Source organism: Zea mays, chromosome 2 (genome assembly GCF_902167145.1).
Source record: "Zea mays cultivar B73 chromosome 2, Zm-B73-REFERENCE-NAM-5.0, whole genome shotgun sequence".
NCBI classification, from domain to species: domain Eukaryota; kingdom Viridiplantae; phylum Streptophyta; class Magnoliopsida; order Poales; family Poaceae; genus Zea; species Zea mays.
In genome coordinates, this window is record NC_050097.1 from 88,637,871 (window position 1) to 88,662,989 (window position 25,119).

The window sequence follows — 25,119 nt, forward strand, 5'->3', positions numbered from 1 at the left end:
AAACTTAGGGAGAGACGTGTCCATTTGTGAAGCACCTATTATTACACTTTTGCAAAACCTCATGGTCTTTTTATCTCAAGCAACTAGGTCCAAATTATGACTCCCCGCCAAGTTTCACTATTTTTTGACAATATTTGGTATTTATTTATTTATTTTCGGTCCTAAAAGTCATTTAAACCATATAAACCAATAAATAATAAAAAAAGGTGGATTCTTTACATGAAGTAAGTCATAAATGATTAGATGAACTAATGGTTCACTTTTGAAGCAAAACAAAGGAAAAAGTAAGGAATATAGCTCAAAGAGTGACGTTGTAGTTGAATGTTATGAAACTTAGGGAGAGACGTGTCCATTTGTGAAGCACCTATTATTACACTTTTGCAAAACCTCATGGTCTTTTTATCTCAAGCAACTAGGTCCAAATTATGACTCCCCGCCAAGTTTCACTATTTTTTGACAATATTTGGTATTTATTTATTTATTTTCGGTCCTAAAAGTCATTTAAACCATATAAACCAATAAATAATAAAAAAAGGTGGATTCTTTACATGAAGTAAGTCATAAATGATTAGATGAACTAATGGTTCACCTTTTGACAATATTTGGTATTTATTTATTTAATTTTGGGCCTAAAAGGAATTTGGATGTGTAAGGTTATGTAATACCGTTTGCATATGATACTCGAACATCTAACTTGTCTACTTGGTCACTGTGATATGGCTCTGGTTCGCAGTGCAGCGGGGCAGGTTCGAGCCCGGCGCCTGCACCTTTTTTTGTTTTTCAACTTTTTTCCCAGCCCGGCGCAAGCAGCCAGGACGCCGAGTATGCACCAGGGGAACGCGCAGTATGCGCCCGCAGAACCCAGCTCGTTCTGCTCTACGCCGAGGACCCCAGTTCTGTTCAGTTCTGTTCTCTTGGCTTGTGAAAAGGTTTGCCATTTTTGCTTGCTACGCTGAATCTGACATGTTCTTCTGGCCCAATTGCTATAATAAGTTTAACCAAATTTATATAGTAAAACAATAACATTTATGATACCTACATAAATATTATTGGATTCTTCATTAGTTAGCTATTTGATGTCATAGTTCATCCATAGTGCTTACAACTTACTTCATCCATAGTTCATCCATAGTGCATAGAGCTTACAAATTTCTAGTGCTTACCACCTTGGTTCATAATAAAAAGTAAAACAACAAATATCATAAAAGCACAAATGACTAAAATGTAAATAATTTTGTTGAGGTTGCCATTTATCTTCATCAATTCAATTGCTAGAATGTCCAACTTCACAGACACATCTCCTTTATCTGCACCACATAACTCTGCTCCACAATTATTCACCATCAATTGCGTAGCACCTTGTTCTTGCTCAAAACTGGACCGTGTCTGTTTAGTCATACCACTCAAGCGCAACCATTCGATGTACTCATCCATCCACATAAAAAAGTTGCACTTCTTAAGGATCTAATATAACAACACAAAAACCACAGAATTAATCTAAAATCACATGACATAAAGGATGGATGATAAACTACGTAAACAAACAAGGGAAATGATCATGAACCTTGCCGGGTTGTGATTTGCTTTCGCACTTTACGAATTCTCTGCCGTAGTTGCCGTTTTCTGATTTTTTCGTCCTGAGCCTAACCAATGGCTCTGACCGGGTGCAATCAGGACACTGGACGAGAGGGACATGGTCGAAGCTGGGAAAACCTTGCAATCTGTTGGATGAGCTCGCACGCGACATTCTCTATGGATGCTCACACTAGGAGCCGACCGACGTTTGGGGCTTACTGGAGGATGCTGCCTATCTGTGCGAGATTTTTTTCAATCAAAACACGATATATTTCAGATCCACCGGGAGTAAACCCGAGATATAAATTCATTTTTTTCATGATTAAAAGCTTCAATGGTAAAACTGCTAGCTGCTTGCGCCTACTCTGCTAGCTGCTTGCAAGTTAAATGGGGATGCAAAAATTGGTCTGTCAGATTTTCGTGTAGGCAAAATGCGGTCTTTGTACTAATAGCTGTTTTGGAGATTTAAATTTGAATTTGAGGACCCGAAGTTATGGTTAAGCTACCTCTCGAGAAGCTCGCCGGAGAAGCGCTCGCTCCGCGTCGAGCTCGCTTGCGGCTGGCTGCTCCCGGCCGTGCCCACCCCCGCGTCGAGCTCGCCCGCGTAGAAGCTGCCCGCCGGAGCACACCGCGGCGGCCGAGATCCGCCCGCCGAAGCGCCCGCGTAGAAGCCGTCAGCCGGAGCACACCGCGGCGGCCGAGATCCGCCAGCCGGAGCACACCGCGGCGGCCGAGATCCGCCCGCGTAGAAGCCGCCCGCCGGAGCACACGCGCAGGCCGAGATCCGCCCGCCGGAGCGCCCGCGGAGGCCGAGATCCGCCTGCCGTGCGGCCCGGGCGAACGGCTCCTGCGGCTGCGGGGCGCGCCGTCGAGCGCCGGGACCTGCCCGCGCACGGCAAGGATCTGCCCGCGCACGTCTGCGACCCGCGCCGTGCCGCGCCTGGACACCCTTGAACGCCGGTGATGGCCGCCTGGACACCCTTGCCGTGCCGCGCGCCGGAGAAGGGCACGTCGAGGAGCTCGCCGGGGACTCGCCGTCGAGGAGCTCGTCGAGGAGCTCGCCGGGGCGCGCCGTCGAGGAGCGCGCCGTCGAGGAGCTCGCCGGCTGAGTGGTGGAGGGCGATGGATGGGCCGCTGCCAGGGAACCTGGGAGCGTGCGTTTCAATTTGGGAAGAGAAGCTGGGAGCGTGCGTTGGGAAGAGAAGCAGGGGAAAGGGGAAAGGGGAGCGGGTCCCACTTGTAAGGTGTCGGGCCCACCTGTAAGAGCCTTTGACGGGAGAATATAGCGCCGTGAGGTGATTTCTGAGCAAAGTGTGGAGGTGGGAGGGGAAAACTGATTAGAGAATTTGGGCGGGGGTAGATTTGAGCAGCGCGTCCAGACTAGTGGGCGAAATGTAAATGTCCCTTATTTCTACGGCTCTCTCCTATGCGGGTGTGAGTTCGCATTTGCATGCGTGCTCTGCTGGACGCGGGTACTTTTCACCGATGCGCATTCATGTGTCCCATAGCTTCCGCATGTGTATCATTTACCTGCTAGTGATAGTCTTCCCATTACCTCGTGGACGTGTTAAAACTATATATATTTGACCTTGTTGTACTGTACATATGTGTAATTTGTTGGATAGTATGTTTGCTAGGGATGAAAACGGTTTTGGAATTTTTCGGTATTCCGGAAACCGATTTCGAAATTTTTCGATCGGATTCACCGGTAACGGTATTTTTTGAAAACGGAATCGGTTTTCGGAATTTTTTTATCGGAATCGGTGAGGTGTTTTACCGACTATTTCCTTCGGTTACCGGTTTTTGTCGAAAATTACCGGAATTGTGTCTCGGAATTTTCCGGAATTGTGTCTTGGAACTTTTCTGTAACACCCCAGGTGTTACCAAGGCCCTGACTCCCTACTTGCACCTATGACCTGTTATCTCATGTGGTTAAGTGGAAGGGAGGGAGCCCCAAAACCTTGGGAACCATGTAATAACCAAGAATGTTAATGACCAAAAGCTTTACCCAAGCATTTATGCAATTATCACCTTGGGCAAGAGAAGATTTCAACCCTAGACCCCTCTTGAGCCCTTAACTCCCAAAACCCTAGTTTAGGGGGGGGGATGGCTAGCGGGATTGGAGCTCGAGAAGTGGTAGGCGTTGGCGGGCATCTGGGATTGGAGGCGATGTGCGGTGGAGGAAATATGGCAGTGATGTGGTGGAGGTGGGATTGGAGGCGAGCTGGGGTGGAGGCGGGGGCATGGATGCGACGAGCGCCCACGTTCAACTCCTCAACCACCTGCACCTCCTTCAAAGGCGACATCAATTCTACCATCATAACCCTCATCACCATGTGATCTAAAAGCTGCACCTCCACCAAAATTTGCAGCACAACCAAAAGCAGGTTTTACATGAACATGGCATAATCAGTGTAAAGACCCTTCGTACATCAAAAGCAATGTATGACAGTAATTTCCCTTAAACATCTAACTCAGAGTAGTCACTGTATTTTCCCCGTGCACACACTGTACATACAGAAAAACAGCCCATATACTTAAAACAATTTAACACCGCGAATTTGCATCGATATTAACCAGATCTGCCATTTTGAAAGATTATTTAAAATAAACCCCTGAATTAGGGTGTGTTTGGTTTGGCTTTTGGCTTTGGCTTTTGCCCCCTAAAAGCCAAAAGCCAACCAAAGGGCTGGATCTAGGAAGCAGCTTTTTCTAAAAGCCGACTTTCTCGTAGTGCAAAACTGAAAGCACCCCTGGACCTGCTTTTAGTGGCTTTTGGATGGAACTGTGAAAACATATATCGAAGAACTTTTAACGATTTTTAGTGGTTTCCACCAAACGATTTTTAGCTTTTTAACAGCACACAGCCTACAGCAGCTTTTTCCACAGCTCACAGCCCACAGCAACTTTTTCCACAGCCACAGCCCAACCAAACAGACCCTTATACATCTAAAATCCATATTCTGTCATTATGATAAATAATGGAAAGTAATACTTAAAATATATATGCTATCTCTATACGAGTAATAATTAGATTTGAGAACCCCTAAATCCTAGAAGAATAAATCGAGCACAATGTGATGCTCGTACAGAGATAATCCAAAGGCTAATTCTTAGAACCACAAATCCTAGAAGAATAAATCAAGCACAATGGAATGCAACGCTCAAACCGAATAACTAACTGCAAAAGTCCTACTCGAACAAATCAAAGCAACCATTCGACGAAGCAGCAGAGTGAACCAATCAAAACAAGTAATAATTCGATGAAGCAGCTACATTAGCGAACCAAACGAAGCAATAATCCGACGAAGCAGCAGCTCGATGGTGAATTTGGATTTAGAGGAGGTCGGGATATGGCAGGACGGGTAGTACCAGTCAGGCAGTAACCGACGCGGATGCGCAGGAGGATGGGGCGGAGGTAGAAGATGTGGAACCCACGGCCGCAGCCGTCACATAGCATCAGCTCTGCGACCACCTCCTCGGACCTGAACGCTTTGCACCTCACGTCGTCGTCGTAAGCCGGCGGCAGCTTCAGATCTAGGCCCTAGCGGCGTATGCACCTGGGTAAATAGGAACAGTGGTGCATGCAAGAGAGAAAACGCATAGCGCGATCTGGGGAGGACAACGCAGCGATCTCGGATGATGGGATTGGGGTGCGGACCTCCCGGTGTTGCTAAATCGGTGTCAATCTCGGGAGCATCACGGGAGGGGGCGCGCACGAGCACAGATCTCAGTCGACGCGGATTGGGCGACATCGACGCGCAAGTTAATGGGAGCGAGGGCGCAGATGACGGCGTGGGGCGGCACCAACGCCGACCGATGGGGCATGGAATCGGAGGAGGTGGGGACTGGGGATGGGGGGCATGGCACGACTCTGGATTCGCGGGGAAGGGCGTCAGGCAGGGGCATGGTAGTGCTTAGGTGCCCACACTACGTGCTTAATTAGTAGTAGGGAATAGAAAAAGGGAAAAGAGAGAATTAGTAAGAATAATGAATCTCACCCCAATGAATTCAGCAAGGATCATAATATACTTTCACTAAGACACCAAAAGAAAACCAATGGGATACCCCAATAACTTGACCACTTAAGGCTTAACCATACTTAACCCTAAAATGGCTAAGTATACCACTAAAAGTACCGTAATAAATTAAACCTTACCTTATCCTTTTAATCAAATTTTCATTACTACATTGCATATCACGGCATACATATATCTCACTCATTGCATTCATTAGATTGCAACCTCCCTGACGGAGAATACGTGCTCATTCCCGAGCAACGAGCTGTCCACGAGGAAGACCAGGAGCCAGCTCCTGAGGCTGCCACAGAGGATCTCCCTGCATCCCCAGCATTTGAAGGCAAGCTCCGGTTTTATGCATAACCAATTTATATATGCTACTTTACTACACTTAATGTTTGTAGGCTTGTAATGTGCACTTAAGTGTAGGAGTTGCATGAAACCCCTAGTTGCATGAACTCAGAATTCCTTTTTGAGATGGATAATAGTATGCTAGGTCGAGTAGGTGCTTTGCTAATTAGGATCTCGGTAGAAGTCGAGTGATTTTTCTAGCACTCGCGCGAGGTCAGGAATTGATTGTATTCATTTTGATAACGGGATCTATGATGGTCTATGGACTTGGATCTAGGGTAGATGCCTTGTCCATGAGATGGAAATGGAAATAAGGATTAATGTGTTGATACCTGAGTCAAGCGTTTGAAAGTACTAAACACATGTCGGGAAATATGGTAACCGGTAAACCTAGTACCTGAGTGAAGCTGGGCGCGGACTTTCCCCCTCACTTGTCCTGAGACTGGGTCTCCCATGCTAGCTATGGTGGGTACAAGTGCGGTCACTGTACTGAGGCGGCCGGGGTCAATGGAGCATTGTATGCCAAGGCGGTGAGCCCTGGCCGTGAACGGGGAATCGATGGGGACAGTTGATATGTGTGGGGACAGAGTGCCCCTATATGTCATGTGTTTAGGTTTACCTTGCAAGGTTTAAAACTCGATTCGAATCGTATGCTTCTCATAGCTAATGAGACTGCTTGACCCCTTGTACTGCATTGAGTAAGAAGTGAAATGAGGTTTTACTTGAGATAACATGTTGATTGTACTAAATGATTGTTACCATGTATGCTTAGAAAGGAGCAAACCTAGCTAAATTAATTATGCTAGAACTGGAAAAGCTAAAATTGATTTTAGACTCAGCTAGTGCTTTTGGCAAACGAAACCCCTCAGCAAAATAGCTGCATGGTCTATAGGTAGAGGAGTAGACTCCTCACACCGGGTAAGTCTAGCTGAGTATTAGTATACTCAGCCTTGCTTGTGGCACATTTTTTGCAGGTACACTGCAGGACATGGTTGATGGTGTGACTTGGCCTTCCACCCTGCCATTGGTTTGGATGGTCGAGTGGGATGCTGCTCTGGCAGGAGAGGAGCAGGAGTAGTGGGCTAGGCCTTGATCTATCCCTCAGCATTCGACGTTATCGATTATCCGCTGCACTTTACTTATGAACTCGTTCCCTTTTATTTAAAACTCTGATTTATGTAATAACTCTAGTACTTTAATTTATGGTTTAATGCTTTATTGTATTCTCTATGTGACTCACCTTCGAGTGAGCTAGTGGTATTTGATCCCGGGGAAGTGGCTTCATCAGACTAGATCTAAGGGACTGATGGGTTATTCCGATTTAAGTGTGTTGCTGTCTCTAAGGCGTGACTTGGGCACTTAAGCTGGAATAATTCGGGCGGTTCCGCCAAAGCTGGTATCGGAGCAAACACCACCACATAGAAATCAATAAGTCGTGAGTACCAACTTTTCAAAAATAAAATTTGCTTAGAAACTAGTATTGGAATCGTCAGGACTAGAACGCTAGACCTAGGATGAAAGACCTTAGGAATAGTGGGGAAAACAGGTGGCTAATTAAGTAGGTCATATGGGCCAGTTTTAAAATTGCAAGGATGCCCTAAAAGCACCCTTCTAATCGGTGAGGAGACGTTCCTTTAGCATGCATGCATTATAAAACATGAAAGGATTAGAAATTAAAGGAAAAATGCATCTAAGTATGAATGTAGCAAATAGGGATGATAATTAATAACCTAAGGAGTAGAATCAAATCTAACCCACCTCCTTTTAACAACTCGGGCACATGTTGTTTTTCCTTTCCATTACCGTAACGTTTGCATCTAATCCTCTTCCACAAATGACTTCACCCACCCCCGCCAATGGAGGAGACACTCGTTTCAGTTCTGATTTCCTTTCCCACGAGGGTTTCCCTTCCATCTTGTGGGAGGTGCTCAGCTCCGCTAGTTACCCTACACCCCTTTGTACACAGTGCAGCTGTACGAGGAGCATCGGGTACCACGTTGCCGAGTTTGGCTGACTCTGGAGGCTCACCTCCTACAGCCTGGTTGGCGTTCCCTTGACTCCGAGACTATTGGATTCAGGTCGAACGACACCACTGAGGCAGCAACTATGAAGACTCTAACGACTTTTTGCGACTACCATCCCTTGGAGATGATAATGCACCCACTGGGACTCTTCCCCGCTGAGAAGAGGGATGACCCCATGTGGTGCAACCGTGTGAGCCATGTGAAAGATGTGTGGGCCATGGATCCCGACCAAGTTGGGATGGTCACTGTTTAGTGCATGAGCGCACTATAGTGCCTTCAGGCCCTGTAGAGCAACGCCATGGCACACCTTGCTAACCTCGTTCAGACCACTAAGCTCACCCTCGACAACCGAGAGGACTTCGTGGTCGACTTGTCTTCAGAGTTGGTGGAGAAGGACCTACAGGTGAAACAGTTGAGCCAGCGCATCGCCACCCTAGAGCAATAGGTGGAGATCTGGGATAACACCATTGATGTCCTAGAGAACCAGCTCCGTAATGTGCAGGAAGAGCTTGAGGAAGCTAACTACCACCTAGAGATGCACCACCAGGATATGGAGGCAAACGAGGCCGAAAGCGAGGGAGAGGAGGCTCCCGAGGAGTTAGAACCAACCCCTGGTACCAATGCGACTCCCTCCGAGATGCCCCCTTCGCCCGTATCTAGTGTTGCTTCTACTACTCAGGGTTGATGGGTTAACTTGTCGCATTAGGAGGATAGAAACCCGTGCGAGCTTAGTTGGCATCAGATTTTGGACTAGGCTTATGGGTACTTTCCCCTGAATTGATGTAACCCAGAAGAACTTCTATGAGTAATGAAGTGAATGTATTCATGTTATCATCGTCCGATTTGATGTTATGTTATGACATTTCGTTTCCATATGATATAAAGAATATTGTTCGGAATGGTGAATTGAGATAACAATGGCGATAATTGATAGTCGCCTAGAAGGGGGGGGGGGTGAATAGGGCGAAACTGAAATTTACAAATATAAACACAACTACAAGCCGGGTTAGCGTTAGAAATATAAACGAGTCCGCGAGAGAGGGCGCAAAACAAATCGCAAGCAAATGAAGGGTGTGACACGCGGATTTGTTTTACCGAGGTTCGGTTCTCGCAAACCTACTCCCCGTTGAGGAGGCCACAAAGGTCAGGTCTCTTTCAACCCTTCCCTCTCTCAAACGGTCCCTCGGACTGAGTGAGCTTCTCTTCTCAAATCAAAGCCGGGAACAACACTTCCCCGCAAGGGCCACCACACAATTGGTGCCTCTTGCCTTGATTACAATTGAGTGTTGATCACAAGAGCAAGTGAGAAAGAAAAGAAGCAATCCAAGCGCAAGAGCTCAAAAGAACACGACAAATCTCTCTCTCTAATCACTAAAGCCTTGAGTGGAATTGGAGAGGATTTGATCTCTTTGGTGTGTCTAGAATTGAATGCCTAGCTCTTGTAAGTGGTTGAGAAGTGGAAAACTTGGATGCAATGAATGGTGGGGTGGTTGAGGTATTTATAGCCCCAACCACCAACTTGACCGTTGGTGGAGGCTGTCTGTTCGATGGCGCACCGGACAGTCCGGTGCACACCGGACATGTCCGGTGCCCCCGCCACGTCATCACTGTCGTTGGATTCTGACCGTTGAAGTTCTGACTTGTGGGCCCGCCTGGATGTCCGGTGCACACCGGACATGCACTGTTCCTTGTCCGGTGCGCCAGTATGGGCGCGCCTGACTTCTGCGCGCGCTGCGCGCGCATTAATTGCGTCGCAGGTAGCCGTTGGCTCCGAATAGCCGTTGCTCCGGAGTTGCACCGGACAGTCCGGTGCACACCGGACATGTCCGGTGAATTTGGAGCACCGGACACTGTCCGGTGTACACCGGACAGTCCGGTGAATTATAGCGCGCCGGCCTGAGAAATTCCCGAAGGTGGCGAGTTCGAGTTGGAGTCCTCTGGTGCACCGGACACTGTCCGGTGGCACACCGAACAGTCCGGTGCGCCAGACCAGAGGTGCCTTCGGTTGCCTCTTTGCTCCTTTGTTGAATCCAAAACTTGATCCTTTTTTTTATTGGCTGAGTGTGAACCTTTTACACCTGTATAATCCATACACTTGGGCAAACTAGTTAGTCCAATTATTTGTGTTGGGCAATTCAACCACCAAAATTAATTAGGGACTAGGTGTAAGTCTAATTCCCTTTCAATCTCCCCCTTTTTGGTGATTGATGCCAACACAAACCAAAGCAAATATAGAAGTGCATAATTGAACTAGTTTGCATAATGTAAGTGTAAAGGTTGCTTGGAATTGAGCCAATATAAATACTTACAAGATATGCATGGATCGTTTCTTTATTTTTAACATTTTGGACCACGCTTGCACCACATGTTTTGTTTTTGCAAACTCTTTTGTAAATCCTTTTCAAAGTTCTTTTGCAAATAGTCAAAGGTAAATGAATAAGATTTTGAGAAGCATTTTCAAGATTTTGAAATTTTCTCCCCCTGTTTCAAATGCTTTTCCTTTGACTAAACAAAACTCCCCCTTAATGAGATCCTCCTCTTAGTGTTCAAGAGGGTTTTGATCTATCCTTTTTGAAATACTACTTTCTCCCCCTTTTGAACACAATAGGATACCAATTGAAAATATTCAACACTAAGTTTTTGAAATTGGTGGTGGTGCGGTCCTTTTGCTTTGGGCTCTTACTTTCTCCCCCTTTGGCATGAATCGCCAAAAATGGAATCATTAGAGCCCTAGAGTTACATTCTCCCTCTTTGGTCAAGACAAATGAGTGAAGATTATACCAAAGATGGAGTCCTTTTGCTTGGTGCTCATGCTTTCTCCCCCAAGAATGGAGAGTTGCTTGGAGTGACGACGAAGGATGAGTTACGTAGTGGAAGCCTTTGTCTTCGCCGAAGACTCCAATTCCCTTTCAATATTCCTATGACTTGTTCGAAATTCACTTGAAAAACACATTAGTCATAGCATATGAAAGAGACATGATCAAAGGTATATAAATGAGCTATGTGTGCAAACTAGCAAAAGAAATTGCGTGAATCAAGAATATTGAGCTCATGCCTAAGTTTGTTAAAAGTTTGTTCATCAAGAGGCTTGGTAAAGATATCGGCTAATTGATCTTTAGTATTAATGTAAGAAATCTCGATATCTCCCTTTTGTTGGTGATCCCTAAGAAAATGATACCGAATGGCTATGTGTTTAGTGCGGCTATGCTCGACGGGATTATCCGCCATCTTGATTGCACTCTCATTATCACATAGCAAAGGGACTTTGGTTAATTTGTAACCGTAGTCCCGCAGGGTTTGCCTCATCCAAAGCAATTGCGCGCAACAATGGCCTGCGGCAATGTACTCGGCTTCGGCGGTGGAAAGAGCGACTGAATTTTGCTTCTTTGAAGCCCAAGACACCAAGGATCTTCCCAAGAACTGGCAAGTCCCCGATGTGCTCTTCCTATTGATTTTGCACCCCGCCCAATCGGCATCCGAATATCCAATCAAATCAAATGTGGATCCCCTAGGATACCAAAGCCCAAACTTAGGAGTATAAGCCAAATATCTCAAGATTCGTTTTACGGCCGTAAGGTGAGCTTCCTTAGGGTCGGCTTGGAATCTTGCACACATGCATACGGAAAGCATAATATCCGGTCGAGATGCACATAAATAGAGTAAAGAACCTATCATCGACCGGTATACCTTTTGATCCACGGACTTACCTCCCGTGTCGAGGTCAAGATGCCCATTGGTTCCCATGGGTGTCTTGATGGGCTTGGCATCATTCATCCCAAATTTGTTTAGAATGTCTTGAGTGTACTTCGTTTGGCTAATGAAGGTGCCCTCTTGGAGTTGCTTCACTTGAAATCCTAAGAAGTACTTCAACTCCCCCATCATAGACATCTCGAACTTTTGTGTCATGATCCTACTAAATTCCTCACAAGTAGATTCGTTAGTAGACCCAAATATGATATCATCAACATAAATTCGGCATACAAACAAATCATTGTCAAGAGTTTTAGTGAATAGAGTAGGATCGGCTTTTCCGACTTTGAAGCCATTAGCAATAAGGAAATCTCTAAGGCATTCATACCATGCTCTTGGGGCTTGCTTGAGCCCATAAAGCGCCTTAGAGAGCTTATAGACATGGTTAGGGTACTTACTGTCTTCAAAGCCGGGAGGTTGCTCAACATAGACCTCTTCCTTGATTGGTCCATTGAGGAAGGCACTTTTCACGTCCATTTGATAAAGCTTAAAGCCATGGTAAGTAGCATAGGCTAATAATATACGAATTGACTCAAGCCTAGCTACGGGTGCATAGGTTTCACCGAAATCCAAACCTTCGACTTGGGAGTATCCCTTGGCCACAAGTCGAGCTTTGTTCCTTGTCACCACACCATGCTCATCTTGCTTGTTGTGGAAGACCCATTTGGTTCCTACAACATTTTGATTAGGACGTGGAACTAAATGCCACACCTCATTCCTAGTGAAGTTGTTGAGCTCCTCTTGCATCGCCACCACCCAATCCGAATCTTGTAGTGCTTCCTCTACCTTGTGTGGCTCAATAGAGGAAACAAACGAGTAATGTTCACAAAAATGTGCAACACGAGATCTAGTGGTTACCCCCTTATGAATGTCGCCGAGGATGGTGTCGACGGGGTGATCTCGTTGGATTGCTTGGTGGACTCTTGGGTGTGGCGGCCTTTGCTCTTCATTCTCCTTGTCTTGATCATTTGCATCTCCCCCTTGATCTATGTCGTCATCTTGAGGTGGCTCATTTGATTGATCTTCTTCTTCATCAACTTGAGCTTCTTCCTCATTTTGAGTTGGTGGAGATGCTTGCATGGAGGAGGACGGTTGATCTTGTGCTTTTGGAGGCTCTTCGGATTCCTTAGGACACACATCCCCAATGGACATGTTCCTTAGAGCGATGCACGGAGCCTGTTCTTCACCTATCTCATCAAGATCAACTTGCTATACTTGAGAGCCGTTAGTCTCATCAAACACAACATCACAAGAAACTTCAACTTGTCCAGTGGACTTGTTAAAGACTCTATATGCCCTTGTGTTTGAATCATATCCTAGTAAAAAGCCTTCTACAGTCTTAGGAGCAAATTTAGATTTTCTACCTCTTTTAACAAGAATAAAGCATTTGCTACCAAAGACTCTAAAATATGAAATGTTGGGCTTTTTACCGGTTAGGAGTTCATAGGATGTCTTCTTGAGGATTCGGTGCAGATATAACCGGTTGATGGCGTAGCAAGCGGTGTTGACCGCCTCGGCCCAAAACCGATCCGAAGTCTTGTACTCATCAAGCATGGTCCTTGCCATGTCCAATAGAGTTCGATTCTTCCTCTCCACTACACCATTTTGTTGTGGTGTGTAGGGAGAAGAGAACTCATGCTTGATGCCCTCCTCCTCAAGGAAGCCTTCGATTTGAGAGTTCTTGAACTCCGTCCCGTTGTCGCTTCTAATTTTCTTGATCCTTAAGCCGAACTCATTTTGAGCCCGTCTCAAGAATCCCTTTAAGGTCTCTTGGGTTTGAGATTTTTCCTGTAAAAAGAATACCCAGGTGAAGCGAGAATAATCATCCACAATAACTAGACAGTACTTACTCCCGCCGATGCTTATGTAAGCAATCGGGCCGAATAGGTCCATGTGTAGGAGCTCTAGTGGCCTGTCGGTCGTCATGATGTTCTTGTGTGGATGATGGGCTCCAACTTGCTTTCCTGCCTGACATGCGCTACAAATCCTGTCTTTCTCAAAATGAACATTTGTTAGCCCTAAAATGTGTTCTCCCTTTAGAAGCTTATGAAGATTCTTCATCCCAACATGGGCTAGTCGGCGGTGCCAGAGCCAACCCATGTTGGTCTTAGCAATCAAGCATGTGTCGAGTTCAGCTCTATCAAAATCTACTAAGTATAGCTGACCCTCTAACACACCCTTAAATGCTATTGAATCATCACTTCTTCTAAAGACAGTGACACCTACATCAGTAAAGAGACAGTTGTAGCCCATTTTGCATAATTGAGATACGGAAAGCAAATTGTAGTCTAATGAATCTACAAGAAAAACATTGGAAATAGAATGGTCAGGAGATATAGCAATTTTACCCAATCCTTTGACCAAACCTTGTTTTCCATCCCCGAATGTGATTGCTCGTTGGGGGTCATGGTTTTTCTCGTAGGAGGAGAACATCTTTTTCTCCCCTGTCATGTGGTTTGTGCACCCGCTGTCGAGTATCCAACTTGAGCCCCTGGATGCATAAACCTATAAAACAAGTTTAGTTCTTGACTTTAGGTACCCAAATGGTTTTGGGTCCTTTGGCATTAGACACAAGAACTTTGGGTACCCAAACACAAGTCTTTGACCCCTTGTGCTTGCCCCCAACATATTTGGCAACTACTTTGCCGGATTTGTTAGTCAACACATAAGATGCATCAAAAGTTTTAAAAGAAATGTCATGATCATTTGATGCACTAGGAATTTTCTTCTTAGGCAACTTAGCACGGGTTGGTTGCCTAGAGCTAGATGTCTCACCCTTATATATAAAAGCATGATTTGGGCCAGAGTGAGACTTCCTAGAGTGAATTCTCCTAATCTTGCTCTCGGGATAACCGGTAGGATACAAAATGTAACCCTCGTTATCCTGAGGCATGGGAGCCTTGCCCTTTACAAAATTAGACAATCTTTTAGGAGGGGCACTAAGTTTGACATTGTCTCCCCTTTGGAAGCCAATGCCATCCTTGATGCCAGGGCGTCTCCCATTATAGAGCATACTTCTAGCAAATTTAAATTTTTCATTTTCTAAGTTATGCTCGGCAATTTTAGCATCTAATTTTGCTATATGATCATTTTGTTGTTTAATTAAAGCCATGTGATCATGTATAGCATCAATGTTAACATCTCTACATCTAGTACAAATAGATACATGCTCAATAGTAGATGTAGAGTGTTTGCAAGATTTTAATTCTACAACCTTAGCTTGTAACATATCGTTCTTGGTTCTAAGGTTGGAAATAGTAGCATTGCAAACATCAAAATCTTTAGCCTTAGCAAGCAATTTTTCATTTTCAATTCTAAGGCTAGCAAGCGAAATGTTCAATTCTTCAATCATAGCAAGCAAATCAACATTATCATCTCTAGGATTGGAAGTTGAAACAATACAAACATGAGAATCAACCTTACCTACCAAATTAGCATTTTCATTTCTAAGGTTGTCTATTGTCTCATGGCAAGTGCTTAGCTCACTAGACAATTTTTCACATTTCTCAATTTCAAGAGCATAAGCATTTTTAACCTTAACATGCTTTTTATTTTCCTTGATTAGGAAGTCCTCTTGGGTGTCCAAGAGATCATCCTTTTCATGGATGGCACTAATCAATTCATTAAGTTTTTCTTTTTGTTGCATGTTGAGGTTGGCAAAAAGAGTACGCAAGTTATCTTCCTCATCACTAGCATTATCATCACTAGAGGATTCATATCTAGTGGAGGATTTAGATTTGACCTTCTTTTTGCCGTCCTTTGCCATGAGGCACTTGTGGCCGACGTTGGGGAAGAGGAGTCCCTTGGTGACGGCGATGTTGGCGGCGTCCTCGTCGTCGGAGGAGTCGCTAGAGCTTTCGTCGGAGTCCCACTCTCGACAAACATGGGCATCGCCGCCCTTCTTCTTGTAGTACCTCTTCTTCTCCTTTCTTCTTCCCTTCTTGTCGTCGCCCCTGTCACTATCACTTGATAATGGACATTTAGCTATAAAGTGACCGGGCTTACCACACTTGTAGCAAACCTTCTTGGAGCGGGACTTGTAGTCTTTCCCCCTCCTTTGTTTGAGGATTTGGCAGAAGCTCTTGATGACGAGCGTCATTTCCTCATTATCGAGCTTGGAGGCGTCTATTGGTTGTCGACTTGGTGTAGACTCCTCCTTCTTTTCCTCCATCGCCTTGAATGCGACGGGTTGAGCTTCGGATGTGGAGGGATCATCAAGCTCGTTGATCTTCCTTGAGCCTTCGATCATGCACTCAAAACTTATAAAATTCCCGATTACTTCCTCAGGGGTCATTAGTGTATATCTTGGGTTGCCACGGATTAATTGAACTTGAGTAGGGTTAAGGAAAATAAGAGATCTTAGAATAACCTTAACCACCTCGTGGTCATCCCACTTTTTGCTCCTGAGGTTGCGCACTTGATTCACCAAGGTCTTGAGCCGGTTGTACATGTTTTGTGGTTCCTCCCCTTTGCGAAGCCGGAACCGACCGAGCTCCCCCTCGATCGTCTCCCGCTTGGTGATCTTTGTGAGCTCATCTCCTTCGTGAGCGGTTTTGAGCACATCCCAAACCTCCTTGGCGCTCTTCAACCCTTGCACTTTGTTATACTCCTCTCTACTTAGAGAGGCGAGGAGTATTGTTGTCGCTTGAGAGTTGAAGTGCTCGATTTGGGCCACCTCATCCTCATCATAGTCTTCATCCCCTACGGATGGTACCTGTGCACCAAACTCAACAACATCCCATATACTTTTGTGGAGTGAGGTTAGATGGAATCGCATTAAATCACTCCACCTAGCATAATCTTCACCATCAAAAGTTGGTGGTTTGCCTAATGGGACGGAAAGTAAAGGTGTATGTTTGGAAATGCGAGGATAGCGTAGGGGAATCTTACTATACTTCTTGCGCTCTTGGCGCTTAGAAGTGACGGAAGCCGTGTCGGAGCCAGAGGTGGATGGTGATGAAGAATCGGTCTCGTAGTAGACCACTTTCCTCATCCTCTTTTTCTTGTCCCCACTTCGACGCGTCCTGTGAGAAGAGGTTTTCTCCTTCTTCTCCTTTTGGTGTGAAGAAGTCTTCTTCTCCTTCCCTTTGGAGGAGTTCTTCTTCTCCTTTCTCTTGGTGCGGGACTCTTCGGATGAAGTGCTCCCATGGCTTGTAGTGGGCTTTTCGCCGGTCTCCATCTCCTTCTTGGCGTGATCTCTCGACATCACTTCGAGCGGTTAGGCTCTAATGAAGCACCGGGCTCTGATACCAATTGATAGTCGCCTAGAGGGGGGGGGGGGGTGAATAGGGCGAAACTGAAATTTACAAATATAAACACAACTACAAGCCGGGTTAGCGTTAGAAATATAAACGAGTCCGCGAGAGAGGGCGCAAAACAAATCGCAAGCAAATGAAGGGTGTGACACGCGGGTTTGTTTTACCGAGGTTCGGTTCTCGCAAACCTACTCCCCGTTGAGGAGGCCACAAAGGCCGGGTCTCTTTCAACCCTTCCCTCTCTCAAACGGTCCCTCGGACCGAGTGAGCTTCTCTTCTCAAATCAAAGCCGGGAACAACACTTCCCCGCAAGGGCCACCACACAATTGGTGCCTCTTGCCTTGATTACAATTGAGTGTTGATCACAAGAGCAAGTGAGAAAGAAAAGAAGCAATCCAAGCGCAAGAGCTCAAAAGAACACGGCAAATCTCTCTCTCTAATCACTAAAGCCTTGAGTGGAATTGGAGAGGATTTGATCTCTTTGGTGTGTCTAGAATTGAATGCCTAGCTCTTGTAAGTGGTTGAGAAGTGGAAAACTTGGATGCAATGAATGGTGGGGTGGTTGGGGTATTTATAGCCCCAACCACCAACTTGACCGTTGGTGGAGGCTGTCTGTTCGATGGCGCACCGGACAGTCCGGTGCACACCGGACATGTCCGGTGCCCCCGCCACGTCATCACTGCCGTTGGATTCTGACCGTTGAAGCTTCTGACTTGTGGGCCCGCCTGGATGTCCGGTGCACACCGGACATGCACTGTTCCTTGTCCGGTGCGCCAGTATGGGCGCGCCTGACTTCTGTGCGCGCTGCGCGCGCATTAATTGCGTCGCAGGTAGCCGTTGGCGCCGAATAGCCGTTGCTCCGGAGTTGCACCGGACAGTCCGGTGCACACCGGACATGTCCGGTGAATTTGGAGCACCGGACACTGTCCGGTGTACACCGGACAGTCCGGTGAATTATAGCACGTCGGTCTGAGAAATTCCCGAAGGTGGCGAGTTCGAGTTGGAGTCCTCTGGTGCACCGGACACTGTCCGGTGGTGCACCGGACACTGTCCGGTGGCACACCGGACAGTCCGGTGCGCCAGACCAGAGGTGCCTTCGGTTGCCTCTTTGCTCCTTTGTTGAATCCAAAACTTGATCCTTTTTTTTATTGGCTGAGTGTGAACCTTTTACACCTGTATAATCCATACACTTGGGCAAACTAGTTAGTCCAATTATTTGTGTTGGGCAATTCAACCACCAAAATTAATTAGGGACTAGGTGTAAGTCTAATTCCCTTTCAATAATCTCTGTTTTCAGATGGCAGCTAGGCCGCGTCGCTGGCAGAACGAGCAAGTTCCCCCGCCATCTCTTCCAGCTCCCACGGTGCAGGAGCTGATGGCTCAGCAGAATGAGATTCAACGACAGCTATTGTAGCACCAGCCGCACCCTCAGCACTACGGTGGAGGCCAGTCACAGCGTCCTCCGGCCGCATCGACCTACCAAAAGTTCTTGAGCATGCAGCCGCCCTTGTTCACCAGGGTAGAGGATCCGCTTGACGCCGATGTGTGGATACGGGTCGTGGAGTCCAAGTTTCCCCTCCACATGGGAGCTTGCCCTGATGACACCAAGACTCGTTTCGTCGTGCAGCAGCTTCACGGACCTGCTCGGACATGGTGGGACCATTTCCGCGCCATGGTACCTGCTGATCATGAAGTGATGTGGGAAAATTCAAGACTGCTTTCAGGGGACACCACATTCTAGTAGGGATTCTGGATCGCAAGCTGAATGAGTTTCTGGCATTGGCTCAAGGAACCCGCACTGTGCTGCAGTATGCCCAGGCTTTCAATGACCTGTACCAATATGCGGGTTATCACGCAGATTCTGATGAGAAGAAGATATACCATTTCCGCAGAGGTCTCAACACCAAGTTACGTGAGCATCTCAACATTGTTCGGCCTGATAGCTTCAATGAGTTGGTCAACATGGCCATATCTCAGGAAGACTGTATTGTAGCTCACCGGGCAGAGAAGAAGAGGAAAGCACCAATGTTAGGACCCTTAGCTCCACCCTAGAGGTTCAGGATTGTCTCCAACAATCAGAACAGAGGATTTCAGCAGCAGACAGGAAGATGGGTTATCAGGCCGCCTGAGCAGCAGCAAGCAACCGTTTTCCAGCTCCCGCCCCAAGGAACAATCAACCCCAGCAGCAGCAACAGTCTCGCCAGGGAAATGGAAATAATTGCTTCACATGTGGCAATGTGGGTCATTATGCCAAGAATTGCCCAAGGAATCAACAGAGGCAGATGCCAGCACCAAATCAAGACAGAGGGAGAAAGCAGAAGGTGCAAGTCAGACAAGGTAAGCTCAATTTCACTACTCTGGAGGAGCTACCGTAAGGAGCACTCATCATGGCTGGTATCTTTTTTGTTTTTAATCAACCTGCATTAATTTTGTTTGATTCTGGTGCATCACATAGCTTCATTAGCCAGAAGTTCAGTGCTAAATGTCAACTGCCTTTCTATCATACAAAAGGGTCTTTCATGATAGCAACACCTGGGGCAAAATTGCAACAAACCAATTAAATCGAATTGTGCCTATCTCACTGGGAAGTAAAATCTTTAAAACCACACTCCTGATTTTGGGATTAGAGAGCATGGACATCATTCTCGGAGCTGACTGGATGGCTCAACACCGGGTGGTGTTGGATGTAGCTGCCAGAGCTCTGGAAATTCGTTCTCCTACCTTCGGAGACCTTACATTGTATCTACCTAGCCAAGAACCCACTCGATCATGTGCTTTTGCTATGATAGAGTTACCCTTGAAGAAAATTCCAGTGGTCTATGAGTATGCAGATGTTTTTCCTGATGAGTTGCCAGGAATGCCACCAGACCGGGATACTGAATTCGCCATCGAATTGCAACCGGGAATGGCACCTATTGGCAGAATTGAAGAAACAGCTGCAAGAGTTGTTGGACAAGGGTTTCATCCGCCCAAGTACTTCGCCTTGGGGATGTCTAGCCTTATTTGTGAAGAAGAAAGATGAAAGCTTGAGGCTATATATAGATTACCGCCCACTCAATGTGGTGACTATCAAAAACAAGTATCCTTTGCCTCGTATTGATGTTCTTTTCGATCAATTGGTCGGAGCCAAAGTGTTTTCCAAGATAGACCTTCGCTCCGGCTATCATCAAATCAAGATACGAGCAAGTGATATTCCAAAGACTGCCTTCTCAACCAGATATGGACTGTATGAATATTTGGTGATGCCGTTCGGGTTAACTAATGCGTCAGCATACTTCATGTATGTGATGAATTTAGTCTTCATGCCTGAACTGGACAAGTTCGTGGTGGTCTTCATCGATGATATCTTGGTGTACTCCAAGAATGAAGAAGAGCATGCCGGTCATTTGCATGTAGTGCTCCAACGTTTGAGAGAGCACCGTCTTTATGCCAAACTGTCTAAATGTGATTTTTGGCTGAAAGAAATCAAATTCTTGGGTCACACTATCTCTTAGGAGGGCATAGCTGTTGATCCAGATAAAGTGCAAGAAGTGATGAACTGGAAGCCGCCAACAACTGTCCGGCAGATTCGATGTTTTCTGGGATTGGCCGGTTATTATCGAAGGTTCATTCCAGACTTCTCTCGAATTGCGAAGCCCATGACAGAAGTGTTGAAGAAGGGAGCAAAATTTGAATGGGGTCAGAACTGCGAAGATGCTTTCCACACCTTGAGGCAGCATCTGACCACAGCACCCGTGTTAGCGCAACCCGACAACAACAAGCCATTTGATGTGTACTGTGATGCCTCTGGCACTGGACTGGGTTGTGTTTTGAATCAAGATAACTGAGTCATTGCCTACGCATCAAGAGCACTCAGGCCTCATGAGCAAAACTATCCGACTCATGACTTGGAGTTAGCAGTCGTGGTTCATGCATTAAAAATGTGGAGGCACTATTTGATGGGAACCCACTGCAACATCTACATAGATCATAATAGCCTCAAGTACATCTTCACTCAGGCTGATCTCAACATGAGGCAGAGAAGATGGCTAGAATTGATCAAGACTACGACTTGGAAGTACACTACCACCCGGGGAAAGCCAATGTGGTAGTTGATGCCCTGAGTCGGAAGTCACAATGCAACTGTGTTATGATGGATTCTCGCATCAATACCCTGTGTGATGAGTTGAGCAAGATGAGGATCGAAGTGATTCCTTCTAGTGCCTTGTCTCACATTTCCATTGAGCCAACCTTGCAAGACCAGATAATTATGGCCCAACTCAAGGGAGTGCAAATCATTAAGGAGAACCTCCATCATAAAGCAGAGAAGTATAAGTGTTTTCGCCAAGACAGCAAGGGGTTATTGTGGTTTGAAGATAGATTGGTGGTTCCTAAAAATAAAGATCTCAAGAAGAAAATCTTGGATGAGGCTCATCTCTCCAAATTCTCCATGCACCCGGGAAGCACTAAGATGTACCATGATCTGAAGCCCTTGTATTGGTGGACCCAAATGAAGAGAGAAATAGCTCAGTATGTATCGGAATGTGACACATGTCAGAGGATAAAGGCAAGCCACTTAAAATCAGCCGGTGCCTTGCAACCCCTGTCAATACCTTCATGGAAATTGGATGACATCAGCATGGATTTCATTGTGGGTCTGCCCAACACCTCTCGGCATCATGATTCAATTTGGGTCATTGTGGACCGATTCACAAAAGTGGCACATTTTCTTCCTGTGCACACCACTGATAAGGCTCAGAAGTATGCAGAACTGTATATTGACCAAATCGTGTGTTTGCACGGGTTACCCCAGACCATTGTCTCTGACCGAGGAGCCCAATTCGTTGCCAGATTTTGGGAGCAATTGCAAGAGTCTTTGGGAACCAATCTAATAAGGAGTTTAGCTTACCACCCCCAGACTGACGGTCAGACCGAAAGAGTGAATCAAATTCTTGAAGATATGCTAAGGGCTTGTGCGATCGATTGTGGCAAGAACTGGGATAAATACCTCTCTTTGGCAGAGTTTGCTTATAACAACAGTTATCAATCCAGCCTAAAGATGACACCCTTTGAAGCCCTATCTGGAAGAAGGTGTCGAACACCCCTCAACTGGTCTCAGCCTGGAGAAAGAGAAATCTTTGGACCTGACTTAGTGACTGAAGCCGAAAAGAATGTCAAACTAATCAGGAAGAATCTAAAAGCTGCTCAGGCCAGGTAGAAGATTTGCCATGATAAGAGAAGAAAACCCCTCCAGTTTGAAGTGGGAGATTTCGTATATCTGAAGGTATCACCCATGAAAGGAGTGCAAAGGTTTGGGATCAAAGGCAAGTTAGCCCCTCGCTACATTGGACCTTATGAGATCGTGGAAGCATGTGGACCCGTGGCATACAAATTGAAGCTACCTCTGAAAATGTCAGCCATCCACAATGTGTTCCATGTATCCCAATTGAAGAAATGTGTTCGATTGCCAACCGAGGTCATAGCAGAACCAGAAGTGGAGATAGAGCCAGATCTATCGTATCAAGAGTACCCTTCCAAGGTTCTGGATTGCAAGGAAAGATCAACTCTTGCTAAGTCGATCAAAATGTATAAGATCCAGTGGAGCAATCACTCAGAGGAAGAAGCTACTTGGGAGATTGAGAAATTTCTACGTTCGAACTTCCCTGATTGTCTGCCTAAGGGATTCGATACGTAACCATGTCCAGTCCCTCCCCCTGCCCTTTGAATCTAAAAATAAGAGGGTGACATTCTGAAGTTAGTTGTAAAACCAAATCAAAAATGACTTCATTCTGAAGTTGCAAAGAGGGTGACATTCGAAGAGCAATTACTAGAGAACCTTAATAAACAAACCCACCAAATTCAAGCAAGTCATAACCTTCTCTTCACCCGAAGGACTCTGACCCGAATCTCAGGACGAGATTCCTTTAAGGGGGGAAGGTTGTAACACCCCAGTGTTACCTAGGGTTTTTCCAGTACCCCAACATGTGACCATCATCACATGTGGCTCAAATAATGCATGAAACACCAAACCTAAAGGGTTAAAATCCAAAGCAAAATCTTTTTCAGCTCAAGAATTATACCCTAAGCACATCATGCACTTTAAGTGAGAAAAAACATCTAAAACCCTAGCACCTTTCAAATGGGCCATTTAAGCACATAAAGGGAATTTGAGAAAAGACTTGGTAAAACTACAAAATTTTGATTTGAACCAATTAACAAAGCTCGGAACTGGGGCGTGTGACACTGGAGTTTTGGCGACATGACAACTCCCTGTCCATAGCCCAAAACCGCACAACTTCCACACACAAACGACAGAGCTCAGACGAGGGAACAAATCCTACACGACGATCTTGCCCAAATTCGGAAAGATCTACGCCCTATCGGCGTTAGAACAGGAGCAGAAGAAACCATGCCACGTGCTCGACCGCCACTGACATGCCCGGTGCACGCCAGCCCGCGCACCCGCGCCGAGCCGTGCACGCCTACGCGCCCGCTCTGGTCCACGCCCCTGTGCACCGTGCCGCGCCTTTAATGGCCACCCCCGGACGCGCAACACTTCACTCCACGCTTGCCCTCACTGTCCTAGCCCAACCCTTAGCTCCGGCAAGCTCTGCGCCGCCCACCAAGCCACCTGAGTGCTCGGCCGCCGTGGCCAGCTCTTCCCGACGACCCCCAGCCTCGCCCTAGCCCCTGGACGGCTTCCCCGAGAGGCGGAGAAGCTTTCCCAAGCTTGAGCTGAGGCATTGCCTCACCGGAGAAGCGAGCACGACCTCACCGGACTTCGGCCGACCGCCACCGCGCGTGGACCGGTTCACTCGGTGAGTCATTTTCCGATTCCTTGCACCCACACCATCGCTGACCTCCCCTGAAGATCCCTGAGCGCTTTAATTTGACTCTGCCGCCGTGAGCATGCCGGAGCACGCATCGCTCACGAGCCCGACCGCCTGCGCACGTGGCCAGCCCATCTCCGACCACCACCACCGACGATCCGCACCTCGACGTGATCGCCAGAGATCCCCAGACCTCACCCGACCCTTCGCCGGACCTCTACCGTCGCCGGTAAGCCGCGCCACCGCTTTTTCTCCTTCAGTCACTGTTCACACGAGGGAGGAGCTCGGGTTAGAGGGGATATAAACCTAGGGGGTTAAGTGCTAAGTCAGAGACTCGGGTAAATAGTGCTTCAGGGGCACGGTTTAAACGACTTAGATAGAAATAAGCCCAGGGACCCCGATGCAAAGTCTTTTTCCTTTAACAATTTCTGTTTATTCTTTTTAAATGAGCAGAGAACTTAGAAAATTTATAACTTGAGTATTATTCAACTAAATTTGGTCAGACCAATTTTGATAGGACCTACAAATTATAGACTATCAGACAAAAATAGTAAACCCCATGGTTTCTGCAATACTTTTTAGAGTTTTGATTTAAATTAGGAAAATACCCAAAACCTATTAATCCAGAGAAAAATAGACATACTTCTATACCAGGGTTAAGAAAATTTGTAGAGAGACATACCCAACATACACACTGTTTAAAAATACTAAGCACCCCAGTATACAAGAATAACTCAAGAATGTCTATTAAAAACTATTTCTGCCCAAAACTTAGAAAATTAAGAAAGTCAATGGAAAATAATAAACAGAGGATGAACCTATTTTTCTTCCTAGAATACATAAGTGATAAAGAACATAGGAAAAATACAGAACCCTAGTCCAGAGCTAATCCAAGGTTAATTATTTTATTGGGCAATAAGAAATCAAGGAAAACCATGATTAAAAATATAAGGACCATTGCAAAAATGATAATGAAATTTCAGTAGACTCCTAACTGCTAGAACACCACTCCAAAAATAATAAACACCCCAACCCATCAAAATAAGTGAGTTGAATAATTAGGACATGGATTTGACCTATGTTTTAATTAAATCATGAGGGAGCCTAAAATTGTGCAACAGTGGGCAAACAAATTTTTACCCAACTACTTATGAAGTAAACCAGCAGAGAAAAATATGAATCCAATTAAAAATGCAAGGTAACACACATTACCCCCTACCCCATGAAAAGAACCATATATTTTAAAATTTTCTACCACCCTTTGCCCTAAGCAAAAAGTTACCATATTCTAGAATGATTGCTCTTGAACAAAGAAAAAGATAGGAAAAATTAGAAA

The 25,119-nt window shown here is 46.0% G+C and overlaps 1 pseudogene; it reads right to left on the reverse strand.

The window, feature by feature from the left end:
- Positions 1-1,061: 1,061 nt before the first annotated feature.
- On the reverse strand, positions 1,062-18,637 carry LOC103648778 (translation initiation factor IF-2-like; annotated as a pseudogene).
- Between the last annotated feature and the right edge of the window lie 6,482 nt (positions 18,638-25,119).